Raw genomic sequence first — 6,758 nt, 5'->3', positions numbered from 1 at the left:
TCGGGTCCGCGCTAAAAAGTGTCCGAACTTATAGGGCGTTAAAATCGTATACAGAGCGTCATTCACGCTTTAGTCTTCGTTTGTTCGACTGACAGCGAAGCAAGCAAAATTAGACAGTACTGCGATGACATTACAATTTAAATTCAACGTTTTAGCTTTTTCATATTCCTTTACATGTCACTACGTTTAAATAGGTTGACTTGGGACATTTTTTTCGTGGTTTTTGTATTAGACCCGTCGTCCATTTATTTGTAAGTCAATGATCTACGGTATTTTATGATGTGAGCACTAATGCCATATGAGTCTCTTCGTAAGGTTTTGGTGTGAATGGATAATTTCTGATGTCCATACTTTTGTATAAATTATGCAACAGTAATTTACTGAGGTTCAATACTGCATTGAGTATTGGAAAAAAAAGCGTCTAAATCATCGCCACGTACTATTTCTTTGATATGGTTATGTCGCAACTTAAAAGTATTGCTTAAGCTACGTTCCAAGCATCAAATAGCAGAACCAATCTCTCGCGTATACAAAACAACAATTCTACATGAGGGACGTTCGCATGTAAGGACCGTCAGGCAAAATAATTAAAGCAAAGCATTAAAAATTCTTCCAGTGAGCTCTGCCCGCCGGATACGTGATAATATTAATACGGGCTCTGTCCGGACGGTCTTAGCTTTTGCCAAAATCTGCTTATTACGATATGATAATGAATATTGCAATATACGCCGGACGCAACTCTTTGTGAAATGCAAAATGAAAAGCGAGGCTAATAATAATGAGATGTTGAATATTTTTGCTTTTGAAGGGTTTAGATCTGTTTCGTTTGATGATTCGTTTTCATTTGCTTGATACTTGACACTGGCGAATAACGTGTAATATTTACAGTAATTCCTGCAATGGAAGATTTTGCCGTTCAATATATACTAGTAGAGTTGGATAATAAATTTCATAATCAAGCCGATGAGAATCATGCCATTGACATTTTAGACTTTATGTCTAACAAAGTTGAGTACTTTTCGCTTGAGTTTCTAATATAGCAGTATAACTTGTTTTTTTTATTCAAATGTAAGTGAGCATTTGACCTCCATCTCACCTGATGGAAAGTGACGATGAGGTCGACGATGGAGTATGCACACCTAAATAATGCCTATTCACTCTGGCCTTGAAAAGGTCCAAGTTAGCGTTTGGGGAACAAGTCTGCAGGCAGGGAATTCCACTCGTAAACGCTCGAAACGCTTCGTGAGCCCACGTCTAGTCCCCCGATGATGCAAAGGGGAAGGCGGAATCAAATTATGCAATTCTGTCGCACACTCTCCGTGATATATGCTGTAGAATACCGACAAGCTGGCAACTCTACGGCGGTGTTCAAGGTTCTGCAGCATCGCCTCTACTAATTCCGAGTCACCTATAAGTCTCTTAGCACGCTTCTCTATTGAATCAAAGGCGGCCAGTTGGTATTTAGTAGAGCCATCCCGTAAGTGGCAGCAGTACTCCATACACTACCGGACTCATGCTTGGTAAAGCTGAAGCAACTGTCCCGGTGTGAAGTAACGCCTCACCTTGGAAAGGATGCCAAATGCTTGCATTGGTCAAGTACCTGTCCACAACTGTGCTGTCATCAGCAGACTCAAAGGTACCTGGAATCAACATATCATTTATATGCAGCAGAAAGAGGGTTACATATAACTCTGATTCGTATTCGTTCCAAATCCGAGACTTCGGGTCCACTTCGGTTGTAGCTTGTGCACTAAGTCCGATTCTAATCCAAGAAAATACAAATTTCTCTTGTACACCTAAAGAAAAAGTGATATTTCGTACTGTGATATTTCGGATCGTCATTTCTCGGATTGACAACTGGTGCGAAACGCACGTATTGCGCAGACGCTCTAAGATGGATAAAAACACCTGAATATCAATTAAAAACAAAAAACACTGAAGAAAGTTCTCAATTCGAATCTGGATTGTTGTTTATTTCAAAACATAATTTTTGAGCAATGGACTATATTACCCAGAAGAGGAGAATGCTATTGATGGTAACAGAACTTGTGGACTGTATGATTGACAAATATTACCTTGTTTTCAAAGCTTCTTGTAATGCTAATTACACAATTTCAACAACGTAATAGAATACAGAAGCAAGTCAACGTCAAAACAAAAATACAATAAAAAGTAAAAATACTAAGCAGTCTGCAACAGCTATACAATTGGCAATCGACATTTGAATTCGCCTTTTTTATAATGTAATTAAATTTTGAAATGAATGAAATGAACAAAAGAATAAGTAATCTACGCACATTAATTACACCATCGACGCAATTAAAACAAAAATGAAGGAACGCGGCAAGCATCTAAATGAAATCGTTCCAGGCCACCGGAGCCCGACAAAAGGACGCAAATAAATGTAATGTGATTAGAAACAAATTACACACGAGGTTTAAAAAAAATTATAATATCTTTACAGAGAAACTTTAGAGAAATACTGAAGTCAAATGCATTGTAGGTGTCACGTCTACATACATTACTAGAAGCGAAAGTGGCGTCAATGATGCTGAAGTATTTTGATTGAGTTTTTAATTAATGTATCTCCACAATAAGCGTGGCAGTTTCTATTAAATATGCACTTGTAAAAAGCAATATTATAAAGCTAGTTGAGTATGAATAGAGTGTAATAAAAGTTTATCAGTATTATTCGAAAAGCATAGCTGCGGGGTGCCACAAAGTCCAGACAAAACTGTACTAAATTCGTTTACACATCAAAAAAATGAATTACTGCTTACACAAATAATAACCCAGAGCTAACTAACCACAGTTCCACGTCGGGCGCGAGCCCCACGTTGGGTGCCACGTTTGCTCGCCCACTTTCTTTGTATTTTGTTTCATTTCATGCAAAATTTAATTTCGTTTCCAAGACTCGTGTGGAATGGCAGAATGATATTACGCTCACCGGCCGCGACCGCCGCTAATTCCCTTTCTTCTCAAGTGTGTGTGGTCATTGCCTTTTTCATCACATTCTCTCTCGGTGGATGGTTCGGTGTTTTCGTTTATTGCGGTCCACTGTTCGGAATTAAACTGCCGGATTTCTGTGTTAATTACTAGACAAAACTTGCGAGTTTTCTTTATTGGTGTACGTTTACTGTTACAAAGGTGGAATGTTAATTACAGATTTTCTTTGGGTAAATACAATGAGTGCATTTTATAGTGGCTATGTATTGTTAGTGGATTTTAGATTACAACGTCTTGATTAATGAATTTTCACAAATAATTTGTTGATAAATACTACAAAACCCATAACTTCCTGTGGATAGACATCCAGATCCACCTTTTATATTACTTGTTGAGACCTACAAACAATATAAATGGGTAGCAACACATCATCTTTTTATTACGTAGCAGTAAGGTTGCAATAGCAATAAAAACACAATATAAATAGACGAAATCTAAAACAAAAAATGCAAAAGTCTCAATTTAACGTCACAGAAGTTTCAAGCCAATAAAAACATCAAACTTGACCTTTCAATAATCGCATCCCCTAAATCCTTTTTAAAAAACCCAACCCTTAAGTCCGAGACGCCCTCCTTACAAGCTTGAACAACCCCAATTTGGTATCAATACTGGTAATGCAGTCCAGTTTCTTCCCCCATGGAGTTATAGAGCAAGTTTTTAGGCAAGCCATCTTTTAGACGAACCTGAGTCAAAGAAAATCGATTGTCACTATGAACTGAAGATATGACATGGTTAAATTATAATGAGTTTAAGCATGAGAATTATATGCATTAAAGATCAAGAACTATATAATAAGACGAGCCTCAAACCCCTAACAACATGGTAAATAATAATTTCATATCTATTTTTCATTGACTTATGTTCGCCCACAACCTTACCATATCTGGTAAGTGAAAATGGACAAAGGTAGATACTCGCCAAAAAGATACCTCTTTATTTGAAACTTAAAAATATCCAGGATTCCTTATATGACTGTAAGTCCTAATTTCACACGGTACTTTATTAAAGATCTTCAAAGCCTTTACAGCTGCAGTCTCTTCAAGTAAAACCAATTTGTATGGTCTACTTTGCAGTAATTCCAACTGACGAGAAGAAAAACGGAGAAGAGCAATCCAGAGCAAATTAAAGATTATACGAAGATCATGAGGAATGAAGACTGACAAGAGCATAGGTCTTACAGACGATAAAGAGTTTGCAGGATCAGAACTAACGTACAAGCAAAAAGCTTTTTGCGGATTATAGCAATCTCTACAGCGTGTGGATGAAATTTTTCGGCGCGTCTGGTTGATCGCCGATAGTAACAATGTAATATCTATACAAATAATTAATGTTACTAATTTTTGCGGTATGTGTAATTATACCAGTCATTTCTTTCGGCGTTCTTTGGTCATAAATCGTTATGTCTTGCTTCAGAATTTGAGCCTTACCGACCATTGAATTAAGGGTACAATCCTTCACCGTGTCTGGTCTATATACATACATTACAGAGTTGACAATGGTTTGTAAAGTAGATAAAACCAAACCACTGACCTTCATAATTATAACTGTTATTCATTTCATAATTATAAATTATTATAACTGCAAGGCAGACAAAGCAGAAAAGCATCGTAAAGCTGTTAAAAGAGTGATTGCCGGCTACATGTGCTATGGTTGTGACTAAGTTTCCCCAAAGTAAAGGGATAAAAAAGATCCGTGTGATCTACCCGCAAATCGGTGCGGTGTATACTCCATAGGGGCATTAAGCCATCGTGAATCGAAGGCCGTGAGAAATTCCGGTGAGGGATCTTTATTGGGCGGAATTATTTCAGCTTTTTACTTGGTGAATATTTTAGGAGATTGTACCTGGTATTAAGGTGGATGCTATTTAACGTCGCGGACACGTTTTCAGAACGTGCCAAAACAATACATAATTATAATAACGTAAAAATGCTGTGTGTATACGTTTAATATTTTAAAGTAAATGTTAGTTTTTATATTTAAGCCACAATAACGGTTTAAATGATGAAAAAAAATTGAAAATGATAACCAACCACCGATGTTTCCGTTTTATATACGTAGTATACATATGTTGTTCATTTTTGAGCGTATGAAAGCGCGGGCACAGTCAGTGTTACAATATAACTGTACAATTGAGACCAGTAACTAAGCTAATAAAATAAAAAGCAACATGGATATTTCGCTTCTTTATTAGTGCTAATGAAACATATGTTTTAACCGTGCCTTATTAGTTGCTTTCGTGGCAGCGGTCGAGAATGTTCTTAAAAAGGCTAAACTGTGTAGTGAGAAGAATAATATTGTAGGCTTGTATGAAAACATTTATGAATGCAAGCGAAGCGATAGTGGTTTGTTTGTATTTACATATGTATGTTGCAACGTTAATGTTCGGACTATTTCCTGCATTACTTTTTGTGTGACAAGAAAGTAGTGACTGTATTTAAATGGGAACGATTAGAGAACCGTTTATTACTTATTTCTTACAATCAGTCGAATAATCATCATTGTCGGTGATACAAATTTTACGCCTAGTTCTCAATAATCTGGGTCTGACACTCCTTTTAAGTAATTGATCTATGCAAGGAGTCATGCTGTTACACATTATAAAAATAATTTCAGTACAGAGTACTAAAAAAACCGACCTCAAAAGTACGTGGAATTACGTCTATTTGCTAAGTTTTATTGAAATATCCCCTAGTTCGCCAATATACAGGACTTGACACTGGAGATAATAAAAATAGGTTCTCACTACGACACTACACAAAGTATATATAGATAGATAAAAACGCTGAATTGGAGAAATAGCAAATCAACCATTAAAGTAATTGCTCCTAAATTAAAGTTAGGCGCTATATATAAAAATGAATCTTCATGCGTGAACGGCCACCCTTCGAGGTAGATGATTTTCTTCAAAATGAAATGGGACCACTATGGAAGTACCCCCTTTCCAACAAAAAAAGAATCATGAAAAGCGGTTCACAAATACCGGAGTTATCGCGTAACATACATACAAAAAAAAAGTCGAATTGAGAACCTCATCCTTTTTTGAAGTCGGTTAAAAACACCAAAAGTTTAAGTATTTTTGAATAACAAAAGTTTAAAAGATATATTACCTAAAAATTATGAAAACTTGTGCACGCTGATGCGATAACGTGTATGCTACACTTATGCGCAAAATCAAATAATAGTTAGTTTATTATAGACCTTCAAAGCCATTACAGCTGCAGTCTCTTGAAGTATAGGTAATATGCACGGTCTAGTTTGCAGTAATTCTAACTGAGGGAAGAAAGACGAGAAATATGGAGAAGAGTAATCGTTTAGTAAATAAAAGGGAATCCGAAGATCATGAGGAATGGTGACTGACAAAAGCTCTTAAGAGGTCTTACAAACGATGATAAGTTTGCAGTTAATCAAAACGGCGTGCCCGTTTCTTTTTATGGTTAAGCAAAACTTTATATACGAATGTTTAATCCACCTACTTTGATGATACACCGACGTATACAAGATACCAGTAAAGTTATTTGTCTAGCGATGTCCAGCAGCCAAACAGATCCTGAACAAACGAAATGTTTACATATTGGCCTCTTCAATGTTTGCGTTGGTGTCTATGAGATTAAGTCGTATGGCTTAGATTTGGATAGAGGGTGGTAGTATTGTGTGTGTAGTTGTTTTATTGCCACTCTTTGATGACGGTTGAAAGTTTACCGCTAACTATATGAATATTTGTAGCTAGAACCCGATAACTACTTCTTATATGT

At 36.5% G+C, this 6,758-nt stretch overlaps 1 protein-coding gene across 2 annotated transcripts in view; it reads right to left on the bottom strand.

Annotated features, from left to right (window-relative positions):
• LOC113226229 (nuclear pore complex protein Nup88) overlaps positions 1-6,758 on the bottom strand; it is a 200,650-nt gene that overhangs the window by 62,183 nt on the left and 131,709 nt on the right. The gene's annotated exons all lie outside the window — the stretch shown is intronic.

Source organism: Hyposmocoma kahamanoa, unplaced genomic scaffold (genome assembly GCF_003589595.1).
Source record: "Hyposmocoma kahamanoa isolate Upper Pololo Valley unplaced genomic scaffold, ASM358959v1 185, whole genome shotgun sequence".
Lineage (NCBI taxonomy): Eukaryota > Metazoa > Arthropoda > Insecta > Lepidoptera > Cosmopterigidae > Hyposmocoma > Hyposmocoma kahamanoa.
The sequence above is the reverse complement of the archived record's forward strand: the minus strand, read 5'-3'. Positions and strand labels throughout refer to the sequence as shown.